This window comes from Stigmatopora argus, chromosome 12 (assembly GCF_051989625.1).
Source record: "Stigmatopora argus isolate UIUO_Sarg chromosome 12, RoL_Sarg_1.0, whole genome shotgun sequence".
Lineage (NCBI taxonomy): Eukaryota > Metazoa > Chordata > Actinopteri > Syngnathiformes > Syngnathidae > Stigmatopora > Stigmatopora argus.
This window is the reverse complement of record NC_135398.1, coordinates 3719673-3736587: the sequence shown is the minus strand read 5'-3', so window position 1 is coordinate 3736587 and position 16915 is coordinate 3719673. Positions and strand designations below refer to the sequence as shown.

The 16915-nt window shown below is 40.9% G+C and overlaps 1 protein-coding gene across 1 annotated transcript in view; it reads left to right on the top strand.

The window, feature by feature from the left end:
* The window catches only part of tceanc2 (transcription elongation factor A (SII) N-terminal and central domain containing 2), a 127751-nt gene extending 112583 nt beyond the window's left edge, over positions 1–15168 (top strand). The window contains exon 7 of the transcript XR_013304392.1: positions 15039–15168. The gene's annotated coding sequence lies outside the window, so the exon portion shown is untranslated. The remainder of the gene's footprint in view (positions 1–15038) is intronic.
* The last annotated feature ends 1747 nt before the right edge of the window (positions 15169–16915 follow it).

Sequence of the window (16915 nt, the reverse complement as noted above, 5' to 3'; positions counted from 1 at the left end):
TTGGCAATCTTGAGAGGATGGTGCAGTGTGTGTTGCTGTTTAGTTCCCATTTAAAATAGCTCTAAATTGGTACTACACTAAGGATAACTTGCAAGAAATGAGAAGACCTATTGAGTGACTTGCTAATCAAGGTAACGACTAAAACTTTCCCGAGGCAAAATGAATTAACTTAATGACACCATGTTATGCTATGGTGAAACAGAACATTAGGAAGGCGGCCATATGCATTTTGAGACGAGTAGATTGTTTTTATTGGTGTAACCGTAAAGGTTTGAATGGCGGATTAGTTCAGCATCTTCTTCTCTTTCCACCAAACTTTGTCCATTTATGTATGATGTCTCTTCTCATTGAGCTCTTCAATACAATAGATTCTTTTCTGCACACATACTAAGACGTACGCCTCGTGGATATTCTGTCTCAGAGATCCACAGACCTTTCTTTCCATTTTCCTCGGTTTGTCTTCTGACGTGAACCGAAAACTGTGGCTTAGACAGGTGTGTGACTTTGACAATTACGTCCAATCGACTCCATTTACATATATTAGCATCTCAAGGACGAACCGGGTAAAACGCATGCAGCTACGCACTAGGTTGAGCTCCGGGGGTGTAAAAGGACTTTTTTTCTAGTTGTTATTCACTTGCAAAAATATATTTTCCATTGTGTCCTTACGTGTTAAATCGTGGGTGGAAAATGTTTGGAAGACTAAGTTACAAAGTCGCAACCCAGAGGAAAAAATGATGGCAACATTGTTCATGAATTTTTCATCTCAAGGCCTGAAAAAGAAAAGAAATCCAAACATCATTTTAACTCAGTCGACGTCGAAACACATGACACCTCAAAGAGGGCCTTTCAGTCAAGACCGCCCATTAGCCTCGCCTGCGCGGTGCATTAAAACAGCTTCTCTTGTCTTTCTTTTCTTAAGGCGCTCGCTTCTGACAGACTGCCAGTGTTTGTCCGATTGATTTGCATTTAACGTGCAATTATAAGCTCCAAAAAGTATATGTTAAAAAGAAAACTTGAGAGGATGACAGGTAGGCCACTTTTCAACGATGATCTTGATTAACGTATTCCGATCTCCCGCATTCGTTAGGAATTTTAAAATGTGTGGTCTGGTTTCTAACGTTGGTTTTAATCAAGGAAACATCATTTAAGTTGTTACTTTGTTCTACATTTGAATTGACCTAATATGAGATCCCTTTTCCACGCCAAAATAACAATGCCACCAAAAACTACAAAATCTGTACAATACAAAAAAGCTTTTGTGATCATCAGACTATCTACCTAAAGGCAGATGATAGCATGCTTTTATTGAGACAGATATTCAGTACTGATTGTAGTGTCAAGTACCTAATTGAATTTAAAGTGCTCATTCATTCATTCATTCATTTCCTGAAGCGATTATCTTCTATAAACACACTTCTCTCTGACAGCGTCAATCAAAACTATCGTTATAAAAGCAGCACCACCCGTAGTGACCAATGGAGATCCCGCCATGTGGAAATGCAGTCACGTGACTTTGCTTTTCCCTTTTAAAGCGATCCGTCTCAGCTTCCCTCGGCGCGCCGGGGGCGCTAGGCGGCCTGCCCTGGTTTGAATAGAAAGTGTCAGGAAGCACCGCAGTGCTGAGCGGTCACCATCAACTCGGAGTGACAGCGTGTCATCTTTCCTCTTTCAGCTTCACCAAGCAAGTGAAGCACCACCCACGACCCTCTCAATGGCTCCTCTCCCTAATAATAATAACAACAAAGTACACTGTACATCCTCCTCTGTATCTAGCAAAGTGGAGACCTCTGTTCTGGTGGAGCTAACATGTATAGACTCAATGAACCCTTCACTCGCATGCACACATTAGCTTTATTAATCATGCAATATTCCCTTCAGAACCTCTTTATGAAAGCATCCAACTAACTGGGGACTGGCATTTCAATCACGTATGGTGTACGCCGACATCGGCCAATCCAAACCCAGGAGATTTAGGAGTGGTTTATTTTAAGGAGCTGCCGAGAACGTGCATAGCAGTACTTGGTTGAGAGCATCCATATTGTTGGCCAACTATGGGCAGTAGGTGGGGGACACCATGAATTGGCTATTGATGAATAGATTTTTATTTTAAATATTTTTCGGACGATAAGATAAGACGCACTTGAATATAAGCCGAGCCAGATAACTTCATTCATTTACATGTAAACCACAGGGATATTGAATTACACAATATTTAATCTACAACACATGGAGCTCATTAGCTAGAAAATCTCTCTTGACTATATGCCAAAAGAAAAGTGTTTATAGTAAAGAAAAATGCGGTAGTTAAAAACAAGGAAGAATCCAAAAAATATTGGTATATTAACGTATAAGAATTATCATGATTTAGTTGGTCAATTGTTGGTTATCTCAAGTAGCGTTTTGTGTGATTTAGTCGACAATATTTTTAAGACTCTGAAATGATTACATACATATGTCGTTTATAGCTACCGTATTTTCACGACTATAAGGCGCACTGCATTATAAGGCGCACCCTCAATGAATGACACATTTTAATTTTTTTCCATATATAAAGCACACTGGATTATAATGCGCCCTGTCTATTTTGGAGAAAATTTAAGACTTTTAAGTGTGCGTTATAGTCGTGAAAATACGGTAATTGTTTTTTGTTTTTTTTACATATGAACTTTTTTCTCTTTATTTATCTCTCTCTCTTTTTAAATAACTCTCCATCTTTGCTTTTCATCTGATCCAACTCCACATTCTATATTTTCCCCTTTCTAGCAAGCAGCAATGGGTGACGGATGCCGCAATTTTGGGGCGAAAGCACATTTTTGCCAAGGAGCTTTTATTACGGTGGGGGTGTATTTGTAAACTTTGCAGTTTGAAACTGGCAGAAACTTTGCAATGTGATGGTGGGCTGCAAGGCGGCACCACATTTGAGAGTGACGAATTAAAAGAAATGGTTTAAACTGCAGGTGTGTCATTTACCTCCCATGGAGAACAAAGTCGAGTACAGCTAATGAACTCATCCAGTCAATTTCCCCTTGAGAGTTTTTTCCTAATTTGACACTTTCACTTTATTTTAGCACCCCAGTAAAAAAAAACCTTATTGATGGCGGGAACTAAAATGTTTTTCGAGCAATATATAAACATTATATAAAACAAAAACAACATTTTTACGAGGTCACATTCATCATTCATGCTTACCTCCTCCTATTCCCAACAAGCTTCATCAATTGATATGACTTTTCAGATTTGTTTTTCTCTACAAAATACCACAATCTTATAAAAATGATTTCTTATTTTCCAACCACGATTTTATAATTCGCTAGAACACCCATATTCTTTTGCGAGAAGCCTAAAGTTTAGCCCAATTATATAATAATTTGCGCCCTCAACAACACAACAATTCATCTTTTTGTGCTTTGACCGAACACTTAAAATGCAGACAATTTCACTCAAATAAAAATTCACTAAACTCTATCAGAATACCCATATTATATAATTGAGACACCACAATAGCTACACAATAGACATTAACTCTAAATCTAGCCAGCCCAGCACACAAACGACAATCAATACTACCTTCATTGTGTGGCCCACATCTTTTGACATCGCCAAACCTTACTCCCCGTTTCTTTTTTTTGTTTTGTTGCCCATGCTTGAGCGCTCCAATTTGAATTTTTTAATAACGCTCTCCGAGTGAGACGAACGCTCCCCTTTTGAAAAGGGGGCTGCTGGAGGATTTACAAGGCATTTACATTCCCGGAGAGAATGGACGGCGCGATCTCCTTTGAGAGCGAAGGACGACGGTGGGATGAAATTGCCCGTAAATGAATGGCAGGGTCGTGCACCTCGCTGTAATGTTAATGAGGAGCAGTTGTGGAGAATCTGAGAGGATTGGAGGGGATTCTGAATGAGGCGCACACCACCAGTTCCATTTTTTGCTGGAATTCCACTTGTAAAATGAGATGCTTTTATTTTGCAGACTATTTTTCCTTCTTGATTGTATTCACATGTCTACAAAACATTTCATCCTCAACTACAGTCATTAGGAAAGATTTAAGCACCCCATTTTACAGTACAGAGGTGCCCCTACTTACAAATGTCTCCACTAAGTAATTTCGTAAGTAGAAGCACCATTGTACAAAAAAAGTACTCATTTATCAGTTTCCTACGCAACTGTTACCCGAATTCTACATTTAGGGGAAAAAATGTTTTGAGAGGCGAGTTGAAGTAGTAATTGCTATGCTAGTGTTGACAATTTTCTATTCTTTTTTGTGCATTTTGGAGGATTGCAAAGTTTTTGGTCATGGTTGTTGCGCCATATTTTGTGTGGCAGCTATGTGTTGTTGAATATTTTAATATTTTACACCGCTACATCTTCGTTGATAATAGGGTATTCACACGAGTATGGGTAAATGGAAGAATGCCACTATGGCAGTATGGATGGAGTACCGTATTTTCACGACTATAAGGCGCACATAAAAGTCTTACATTTTCTCCAAAATAGACAGGGCACCTTATAATCCAGTGTGCTTTATATATGGACCAATACTAAAATTGTTATCACGATAAAATAAAATAAATCAGTTGATAGGGTACACCATTCTCTACAGCTCTCACAACTACGGCAAGCAGCCCCCGACTCTACTATTTTCCCGTAGAAAAAGTACTGCACAGTGACTTCTGGGATATATAGTTCTTTTGTCAATACACCCAATGGATTGTGGCCTGGCGATCGCTATCAACACAGCTTTACGAAGCATAGACGCTAGCTACTAGCTAGCTACTATTTGCGAATGGATTGTGGCCTGGCGATTGGCATCAACACACCTTTACGAAGCAACTTTGATGGATTTGTGGGTGATGATGACGTGAGTACATTGTAAAATGGCTAAATAATGTACAACAGAACTCAGTTTTGCTTCCGTTGCCTTTTTAAAAACGTGTTTTTAGCGTGTGGCTGTAGCGTGTATGTTTAAGATGGTGTATGTTTTGCCATGCCTGGCTGCGTCTATAAAAACGGTGCGTCCTTTGTGTGTGTAAAATATAGAAATAGCACTCGTTATTGACACTGCGGCTAAAAATCCGATGCACCGTATAGTCGTGAAAATACGGTATGTTTTGATACATGCAGTCTTTTGGGATAGTATTTATTTCTTAATATCCATATTTGTCATTCACATCAGAATATTCAATTGTCTAGTACAGTATGTAGTTTCCCCCGACACCACCACTCCTGCTGGATAAAAAGTGCAATGATTGTCTGTGGCCACCATGTTTTGTATCTGCCATATTAGCATTAAATGGCAAAAGTATTCCAGATAATGCTAGTGCCTCCAGAGGCTGATTTACAAAAGCACACCTACCGTGCGAGCTGACATGACGTGAGCGTTCCTCGGCGCCGGGTTGTTTATTCTGAAGGACAATCTGGTCTAAAATGTCACGACGCATCTTGCTCACTAACGGCGGGAGGTAGCGACGTGTCACGGCGAGTCGTTTGATCAGTGCTTGATGGACGCACGGTAGGATCGCCGTGACCTTCTTTGCAGCTTCTTGTTGCTATCAGCACTTTCTGTGATCGCTAAGGCCGAACCCCCCGCACCCCTATGTCACCTCGAGAATATTGAATGTCGGTGACATGTGAGGATCAAATACGTCTCTTCTGTCTCCACTCGGGTCAGGCCGTAGTTTGTGATCCCTGCGTATTGGTTTTTGCAAAGAGTACACAATGGAATCTATCATCAGTGTTTTTTTACCGTCTTCTGTGATTGTTGGAACATCAGGAACGTCAACCATAGACTAGGTAAAAAGAGAGATTTGAGGTGCTGAGTGCTGAGCAATCATTTGGAAGCAAATCAGAGACTCAGTGGTGGTCCGTCAATGGATCTCTACAAAGTGTAGTCTTCATTACACATTACGCTTAAGATGTTTGGATTTGAGTTTTTAGAGTTTGGTGGTTTTCGTCAAAAAGGCAGAAAAGAGGGTTTTACACCTTCTCATTTGCGGAGATGGATTTGGTTTAAATGTCCTAAACAACCCTAAATTGTCCCTTTGAACTTTTTTGATTGTGGCTTCTTGAGCCTCTATTTTTTTTCACAAAATACAGAGTTGCCAAGGAGTTTACTTCGGACAAGTAACACAAACTTCGGGACTCCTAACAACCTCCCTAAACTCCGGAAATCCTCAAAACTGTCACCTTCATTTTTTTGGAAGCAACCATTTTGGAAAAGTGCCAAATTTCCAATTTAAATGCCTCAAAATCCACACCATCTTACTTAGGCAATTGATTCAACTGCACTATAAACCGGATGAATTCAGTAACACACGTGCAATGTGAATCATCCGAGCATGATAATAACAGTTTGATTTAAATTGTCCCTTATTTTTTTACATTTTATATCGAATTTGCGCGAATCACATTCACTCCTGATTAAAAACATAAAACTCCTGAAATGAGGTCAACGTAGGTTGGCAGTTCTGAAAATATATTTTCATCCACAATTTTCTCATGTCGTAATTAGAGTACCTTATGAGCTAATGATATGAATGCTGTTCAATACAAAGGGAAAGAAGAGTATTTTAACGGTAGCATTTACGCTTTCCATTGCCGTCTTCCCTCCCACTTCCACTTGCCAAAATGCAAATAAGGATGAGTAGTTGGTACTCTTGTCGGTTGACCTATGAGTCCAACTCACACACGCGCTCAACAACTGAGGAGGCCGGCAGCTGTGAAGACAACCCTGAAGAAGCAAGCGAAGTCAGGGGAAGAAAAAGAAAGAAAAAAAATACACCATACGCAGCAGCAGAAACAGCAGCGATTGGCTCGTTGCCTTGGTTACGAGCGGCCGGACACCACCGGGGAATCACTTCGGACTCGGGAAGACTGAAGATGCGGACTCCATGCAAAATGTTCTTTGACATGCGGCTTGCTCGTTAAAACACAAAGGAAAAAAAGAGGGTAACCAAAAAAAATAATGAATCGCTTCCCTCAAAACGGCTTAGTCGCGTGTGCTTACACTTAATGAATTTGTTTCTATCATCTGTGGATCATTAGCTGTCGATTTAAGCATTGTCTGCCAAGGACTCCATGGTTCACGGTCACGTCCAAATTGCTGTTATCATAAACATAACAGCTTTAGTACTTCAATCACTGTAATTGTCCTTGCACAAGAGATATTAACGGAATAACTACAATCCAAAGAGGTATTGGAAATAAATGATCAACTGGTCATGTAAACCGTGTGCGGTCGATTGGTCACCGGTCTTTTGGTCGGCGGTCTTTTGGTCGCCCGTTGTCGCGGTCGGGGCGACCAAAAGACTAGCAACAAAACAAGGTAAAACAACACGGTCTACGCATCAATAAAAGCCAACAATGGCCATGAGCAGCTTCACTGAGCCGACGTGTGAGTGTATAATAGTTTGTATGTACATGCATTGTCCCTTTAAGAAGCTACGTCGGTTAGGGTCTTAACAAGTTCTCCAACAAAAAACAATAAAAGTCCGGCAAATGTGGAGCTTTTCTTTAGCCTAATAATTACTAGGGCATTAAGTATGACTAAATAGTAATTCGCAGTTTGCATTTAGGGAATTTGAGCAACGATTTAAAGGGTAATTATCACTTACCTTCCGGGCGACCAAAAGACCGGCGACCAAAAGATCGGCGACCAAAAGACCGGCGACCAATCGACCATGTACCCATGTAAACAATTCATGCAAGTCTTTTTTTTCATAATATCTGCCACTTTACAAATGAAAAAAATACCTGAATGACTTAATATAAGCAATTAAACTCAGTAAATACGCTGACTTTTAAAGGAGTGAGTATAGGAAAACACCTTAATTACTTTTTATTTTGTTTATTTTTTCTTCACAACGAATATCACTCATTTTAAGATTAAGCCGTGTAAAATCAATGAAGCACATGAAACAGACACAGAAAGCCTTTATCTGTCTTTCAGGCTTCAGTGGAAGATATCATAAGAGCAGATGGCAGAATGAGGGAATAACAACGTAGTTTGGGAGGGAAAAAAAAGCGAGAAATGGGAACGCTGCCACATTATTGGCCAGGGATGTGGCCTCGCAGTGTGCTGGTTGCCTTAACCAACTTTATTTAATTTTTGGGATTCTGGTGGGCGTGCCTGATGAAAGTCTTCATGAACTATTTAAAACCTGCCCTGGTACAACTCTACATTCTTTGAGCGAGTGACACTCAAAACTTACATTGTAGAACAGTAAAACATGACCAAAAATCTACACAATGCAATCCAAGAGCAGACAGAAGCAGTTAAGCATAATTAACATTTATTTGATAACATGTAAAACCAATATTTGGAACATCATAGTCACCAGAGGTACACATTATGCTTTTTCAGACATCCGCTGTCCTATTTTTTTAATCAAAAGGGTCTATTTTAAAATCTAGGCTGATGTTTTCCAAGGCGTCATTTTGGACCGGGTGTTTGTAATTCTTCAAACATCTGAAAGAGTTTGCACTCTCAGATATGTGAACTTCCATTCGATGGTGTCATTTCCTTCAATTGTCACATATTTCCTTCGTATGGTGACATCCAAAAACTACAACGAACTCAAGTGGCATCATATTGAAGATAAGCACGATAGAAACTGGATTGAGACCGCAAATCCTAATTTTTCAATTAATCTGTAACCAGAAAGGTAACAAAAAGAGAACAAAAGGACCTTTTCTTAGCTGAAAAAGTTTGGGAAACCCTTCTTTACCCTCGAGGTAATACATGAAACAAAGGTCCAGTCAGGTGTGTACACGTGTTCTTTTGACAAGAAGCCCCCTACACACACACACACACGGACTTTCATAGACTGCTGTAGGCTGGAAAGCACTTTCATTGACCTTTCACAAGCACCACACAAACACATGTACACACTGAGTTTTAATTGCTCATTCATGCATCGTTTTCAGTGTGTGTGTGTGTGTTCACGGCTGTTATGCCGTCATCCACTAAAACTCACCAGCGCGTGCGTATGTCGTGAGTAATAGCGGCGAGGGCGCGAGAGCACAAATGACGCGGGGCGTTCAAATGACGGCTTATGCAATTAACGGAGCTAATTACTCTTGTCCAAAATGGTGGGTCAGCTGGGCGGCCTGGTGGCGAGGAAGTAAAAGGTCAGCCGACCCAGAAGATGACAACAGCTTTTGTGCATGTTTCATTGCAATGGAAAATGAATGCAACAAGCACTGAGTAATTTGTGATTGCCAATAAGATTTTTTGGGACCTTTTGACCAGTGGCGGGCCGTCAGGGCCTTCATTGCCTTCTCTGCTGGCCTAAGAAATATCTGAATCATATATAATATTTTGTCCATCGATACTTATGAAATAATTCCAAATTGTCTGTTAGCTTCCTTTCATTGCTTGGCCCCCTGGTTGCACGGCTTCCAGATGTGTGTTTTTATATTGAAGCATTTAACCAATCACATTATAGCCATTATTTGTTGCCAGGGTCAGAAATCTGCCTCAAGGCCTTCACAATTAGTTCTGCAGGCTCTGCTGCAATAAACAAGCGTCAATAAGACTGTTGCTTTAACCAATCAGATTTCGAGTTGGCAACACCACAATGCCTTGTCGCAGGCGTAGGGATACGTCATCGCTTTCACCAACTATGATTGGCTAGTGAATAGCCAGAGCTACCAAACTGTATCTGTAGCAAGCTGCACAAGCAAATATATTGTTGTGTTGATTTAAAGCCATTTTCAAGACGGACTATGCCAGAAATACAACAGGACAGGCTCGACTTTCAGCATTAGCTTCGATGGCGATAGAAAAGAAGGAAGAAAGGAAGGAGGATGGATATTGTGTACAGTTAAAAAGGATTTTTGGTGAGTAAAATATGGTTATATGCCTAAATGATATTTCAACTGTGGGCCCGGTTCTGATATCTGAAAAGCTCCAGTGTTTGTATTTAAGCTCCAGTGTTTGTATTTAATCACTAAATGCTGTTAGGAAGTGGATTTTACCCCATTTTAGTGCAATTTTTGCCATTTTGCCATTGACGTCCATCGCTGTCTTTTCCCGGGAAAATCACCCCCCGGTCCGGTTGTAATGTCTGAAAAGCTCCAGTATTTGTATTTAATCATTAAATGCTGCTAGGAAGTGGATTTTACCCATTGAAGGCGCTACGAGAAAATGCACGGACCGCCACTGCTTTTGACTCCGTTATGTATGATATGGACTACCAAGATGATGTCTAAACTTATTCTCCAGCCACTCAATTTAGGATAAGTGCTACAGAAAATGTCTGTATTGATGGACAAAATTAATTCATGGGAGAAACAACAACAACAACAACAAAAAAGCATCATGTGTGTTGTGTTGCTGCCTGTCCATCAATAGCTCACGGCTGATTACCGGCCCTGTTCTTCACTCTCCACATGGCTATAAAAGCTATAATGGCAAACGCAACATGGAGACATTGGGAGAAATAGTGAGCGACCAGCCCGGGAATTGGAACTCTATAGTAGAGCAAATTACCCCTACAGCAATGGCAGCTATAGGCGAGTAATTGATGTTGCCAGAGGAGGTACGTAGGATCCATGTAGACCAGACCCCCCCCAGCCCTCCTCTTAATAGACCCAGCGAGCAGGTCACAACCCACACTCACACCTGATCGCCGCCCAGTATGTCTTGGCACATACTTTGGAAGTGGACATTAACCCCTAGAATCACCCGTGGAAACGGATGGTCCTCCTCCTTCAGCCCTTTGCAAAATCTGTGTTGACAGTACAATACGTTGGCAAACCATGATGATATCCTTTTTCATAGATGTCAAAGGGAGTAGAAGATGCTTACTCTTCTGAACTGTGCTGGGAAGTGAAAATATTTGTCTTCCTCGAAAGAAGCAGTATTAAAAGATATACTGGTGCAAACTCGTATTGGACGGGGAGTGCCTGCGGGTTGGATTAGGTTGTGAAAATACATAACTTAAAGGATAAAAATAAAGGAAGGCTGGCTATAAGACAGCAAAGTCTAGACGACAGATCGAATGATGGCTAGACTCCTTTTTTGTGATAACAGAAAGACCATTTTGGGCATATTTTGAGTAGCTGGTCAGTTAATCGGCCATTGGTAATGAAGGATATATTTACATTGTAACGTGTTTAGTTTATTTATCAACAGTATCCACGCAATGACCATTTCAATTCATTTCCATTCAAAAATATTCTTTGACCAAATCAAAATTAAGTGCACGAGTATCACATTATTGGGTGTATGTCTCTGTGTAATTCTTCCCCTAAAGATAAATATTAGTGATCTAAATAATCATTCTCTCTGAACAAAACATTGGGTTTGTTGTGTTGCCTTCCTCTGCTGGCAGCGTTTAAATATTGACTGTGCACGCGTGAGCGGAAACTTTAATAGTTTCCTACATTCACTGCAGCACAGGAGTCTTATCTACGGACCAGACTGGGTCGTCAAGGTAAATTACTTGAAATCCCATTGAAATTTGTCATTGGCTGGCACAGTAGTTCTAATCATCATGGCACTTTTACTTTTGATTTTTAGTCATGTAGCATGATTTCGTAGCAATTCCTAACTCATTTCTGCTTTAAGTCCCAATTACATCAAGTATTGTGTTTCTCTGTAATCTGGACAAAGGCTATTTCAGGTGTAGGTTTACTGAATAAAACAGAGATTGGACTAAACGTTCACGTCGCCGCCAAAGAATATTAACGGGTCGATGATGCCCTCAGTTCCTGATGGAAAACGGGGGAAAACAAGACTGGTTTTGAGGCGCTTCTAACCTTTCGATAGAGAGTGTTCACAATCCCAAATGCATAGGAACATTCCGTTTCATTTACTCTGGTGTCAAAGACAATTTTCCTGTTTGCATACGTTCAGATGTGGGTCAGGGCGGAAGAATTCCAATTTCCTAATGTGGAAACTGCAGGTTCCAGGCCGCTTTCTCAGCATCTCTGAAAATAACAGGCTTCTTAGGATCTCATCTGGCGAAGGGAAAGAATGAAATTCCCATGCCAGAAGGCAAACAAAAAAAAAAAACTGGAGTACCGCAACAGTGCCAAAGCAAACCGGGAAGGATCTTGGTAGAGAGTATCACAGAGGATAGAGCTAGAGAGTCCAGATGGTCAGCTCAGTGGCTCTCCTTAAACGACTTTGTCCATTGTTATGGCACCCGAGGCCAACTTTGAGTGTTCTTCGGGAACACGTGTTCCTTGGACCAAATCGCTAGTGTATTATTGTATATTCCGCATGAGAATGCAATGATTGCGCCCAAGGACCTTCAACTAGTAAAGAGCCTGAATTATAATGTACAGAAATACAGCACATTGAGGTAGGATAGTAAAGGAACTTCTGGTTTGAGTGAATTTCATATACAAGCTGATAATAAAGAACCTTGAAGAACTCTGCTGTTCCAAAGAAGTCCAAAAGAAAAAAAAAAGCATAGAATGAAGTCCCTGAAGAGAGAAAAGTCTTTAACATTCTTCACATTCTGCTACTGGTGTGCTTTATTTTGTCAGCACAAGCATACGACCCTTATTTTGAGCAAAACAAATTCCAAAACATAAGTGGCATATTCTACACTGGCAAGGAAATACTCTCAACATTTACGCCTGAGTACACGGGGTCCTTCTATGAGCCTTAGTGGAGACTAGATTGATTCATCAAATCCTGGAACGTCATTCAACTGGCACGTGTAACTTTTTTATTTATTTATTTTTTATCCTCAGCCGCGCTTAAAAACATGGGGCAACATAGATGCTAAGCAACATGATTGTGACACATTATTTATGGGTGTATTTCACAATACCTGTCAACTTATGTATATGTTTTTTCCCGTATTTTCTATGTTTTTTATCATTTCAAATTGTGTATGCCGTATAACAACTTTTGTACTGGGAAAAAATGTTTTAAAAACAGTACTTTTTTGTAAAACCAATCTTCTCTTCCTCATTTCGGGTCTAATCCGGATCATCTCGGTCACTGGTAGCAGATGAAAACGTCATCGTCGATTGCTAAAGTTGTCATTGAGAAGGATATGTGCATGCGTATCAGTCACGCCCACCCTTTTCACTGTATAGATATAGCGTGTCAGCAAGCAATGTACCCGGACAGTCAAGCTGTCAGCGTCATACAGCGACATCTACAGAATCTTGAATTTAGTGCATACAAAAGTCGCACCGAATGATTGGGCACCCCGTCCACTTTGGGGAAAATGTTTTAAGTGCGCCCTATGTGAGTAAATATGTGCTGATGGACATCATCCTGGTCAGCATCCTCCACTCTCCCACTTCCTCCACAGAGTCCAAAGGACAGCCCAGAACAGAGCAGGCCCTCCTGACCAGCTTATTCAGCCTGTTCCTGTCCCTCTCCGTGCTCCCGCATCCCCAACAGACCACTGCATAAAACACTGTAGATGCCACCACAGTGTCGTAGAAAGTCCTCAGCAGTGTCCTGCACAATCCAAAGGACCGTAGACTCCTCAGTAGGTAGAGGTAGAGTTAATAAGGGGAAAGGCAATCATTAATAAGGGGACCAATTGGCCGAGGTTGACAGGTATGCAATACAGTTGAAATAAACATCACAAAAAGATACAATCCACTGTAATAAGACCTCACCTCAACTAAAAAGTCTAAATTGCAAACCCTACAAACTGACTAAGTAAGCAATGGAGCACAATTTAAAGAAAAGTAATAACCATACAGGAAGTTGTAAACCCTAATTGAAACACTTTATATTGCAGATTGTTTGGCCTTTAGTGCTTACTCCAACTTATTTCCCCCCTGCATATTTCAACTTTAACAACTGACTGTTAACAGTTCCTTAATATTCAATCAGTGCCAGCAAGTTTCTGTATCAGGATTTAAGAGCTAAAAAGTGACAGAGCGAGCCTCTAATAAAGTCGGCACGCACGTCCAAGTCAGAAGCTTTTGCCAAAAGCTCAGCAAGTGCCTCCTCGCCATCTCGCAGTCCGTTGCCAGCATTTAACATCCGTCTAATTACTGTTCCTCCTCTTATTTCAAGCCAAACATCTCGCCTCCTCCATCTCATGGATTCTTTTCATTTCAACTTTGGAACTAAATTGGTCCGAGTTTTATGACAGAAATTCCATTGATCCACGACACCCTTTCCCACCCAGCCACATGGCGGACCAAGCCTGTCGAAGACCGTGACCGGACGTTTGGTCGCCCGGACGTTTGGTCGCCCGGGTGAATATAATTTTGAGAGCTGGTTTCAACACTAGATATTTAGATATTAAACTCTCTCTCTCATGAATATAATTTTGAGAGCTGGTTTCAACAGTAAACTCTGTCATGTTGTCAAACGTCCGGCGACCAAACGTCCGGCGACCAAACGTCCGGGCGACTAAACGTCCGGCGACCAAACGTCCGGCGACCAAACGTCCGGCGACCAAACGTCCGGCGACCAAACGTCCGGCGACCAAACGTCCGGCGACCAAACGCCCGAGTACCGTCGGAGACCAATCAGAGGACTTTCTTGTAGGCAGTGTGCTTATCTGTCAGGGTTGAAACGTGAAGATGACATTACGCCATTCGGTTGGAAATCAGAAATGTTTTTAAACCAAATATTGAACATCACTTCAAACAAGGTCATGTCTTAGGACAGAGATCAGACAAAAAACAATATTTCAGCGTTTCATTAAAACACAAATGCCGTGTATCTGGTGTCCGTGAAAACTTAAACAATTCTCAGCCTGTTCTCAGTTATTGTTTCTACATTTTCCAACAAAAAAAACCAAGACAAATCAGTTCTATAATAGCACAAAAAAAACGTGAAAACCCTACAACAGCCTTCAATTTACAGTAGTTTCAGCAAGACAAATGTTTGGTGAAAGCAAATTAGAAATGTTTCACCATTCATTGGCAACTAACAGACACTAAATCCAGCACTAAGCTGGATGATGGAGGAAGTAAAGCCTAGGGGTCTCTCCTGAAACCATCATTAGTGAGTTTAATTCTTCCTCTAGGTGTAGCAAACTTTACTGGTTATAGCCCCTAACCCCCCCTTTTGTCCATGACTTTTGTTTCTTCTCCACAGAGGTGAGCGGCGTGTTTCCATAGAAACAAACACAAAAACCCAGACTGGCCATGGAAAAAACAGATGCTGACCTGGCCGATCTCGCGTCAGCCTGACATCACATTTAGTCACAAAACAAACCACCATGAGGTAATGATACCTTTACTTCTCATGTGAGTAATGTCATTTTTAGTAATGTCTTTTTCAGATTATGAACCGCTACTTTTTTCTCTCCATTTGAATCCTTTGGCTAATTTATGCATTATTCCTTTATATTTGGGTGGAGCCAAACAATCTTTGCTTTCTCATTATTATTTTTTTGCTTTTTGATTCTTCTAATTTCTATTAATTGGTGACACAACAGAGTTGTTAGACGTCAATGTAAATCCACTGTTTGTTACGATGATTTATTGCAATGGTTGACGTTATTACGGAAGAACCCTTCAATGCCGTGTGTGTTTTGACCAGTGGTGGTCCGTGCATTTTCTCGTAGCGCCTTCAACGAATCAATCCAACCCTCAAAAACTATTTTATGGCTATAAAACCTCTACTGCAGCTACAGCTGCGACACATAAAACATCATCAATAATAACCTCATACAATTGAAATATTATTTAGGAATATAGCCATACTTTACTCACCAAAAATCATTTTTAACTACACAATATCCATCCTCCTTTCTTTCCTCCTTCTTTTCTATCGCCATCGAAGCTAATGCTGAAAGTCGAGCCTGTTCTGTCATATTTCTGGCATACGTTTTTATTCGATTTAGTGCTGAAAATGTTCGTTCCCGGTTGCGACAGACTTTCTTGCTTTGGAGGTGTCTGACCTTTCTTAATGATGTCCATCTTTTTTTTCTTGAAAAGGCTGTCTTGAAAATGGCTTTGCCAGCAAATCTGCAACCAAATCCATTTGTTTTCCTACGTCGGCCATTGTGGGTTGAATTTGCTCACTCTGTCTGGCTCACTCTGGCTTTGGCCCACCTACTCTATCACTAGCTAAAAGTGAAAGCGATGACGTATCCCTACGCCTGTGAGAAGGCCTGGTGTCACCAAATCGAATTCTGATTGGTTCAGGCAACAGTCTTATCGACGCTTGTTTAATGCAGCAGAGCCTGCAGAACTGATTGTGAAGGCCTTGAGGAAGATTTCTGACCCTGGTAACAAATAATGGCTGAAATGTGATTGGTAAAATGCTTCAATATGAAAACACACATCTGGAAGCAGTACAACCAGGGGGAAAAGCAACGAAAGGAAGCTAACAGAAAATTTGGAATTATTTAATAAGTATTGATGGACAAAATATAATATATGGTTCAGATATTTCTTAGGCCAGCAGAGAAGGCCCTGACAGCCCGCCACTGGTTTTGACAGATTTAATAAGGATATTTCATAAAATACTTAACTAGGTAGAACGTTGCTGCCACATGGCTGATGACGAATTTTAAAAAACAAATTTAGTAAAATTGATCGAAGTGAAATTTATATAAGCTTAGAATTGATACAGATCACACAAGGACAGTCTGAAGCGATTCATTGTCAAGTAAAGATCCACAAGGCAAGCTGTGCAAAAGCTATTTACTTTCAGAATAGTTGCACGAACAAGCTCACGCACATACAAGTGAAGTCTGTATGCGTCTGGATTTAATACAGGGCTTGAGTGCCGCAACGGCGTGCACTGCACGCAGTCCTGCACCGATCGATGTCGATTGTTTGCAGACGCTCGCGGCTGCATCAGAGCTCCCGCGAGCTTTGTCTTCATCACAAACAGCAAGCAAGAAATACCCAATGTGATGCCAACCAACACTGAATCTCTTGCCTCACATGCAGAGGTCTCGGTAAAACACGTGCAGTGAAACGCTGTCTAACTGGAGAAAAATAAGGTCAATTGTAAGCATG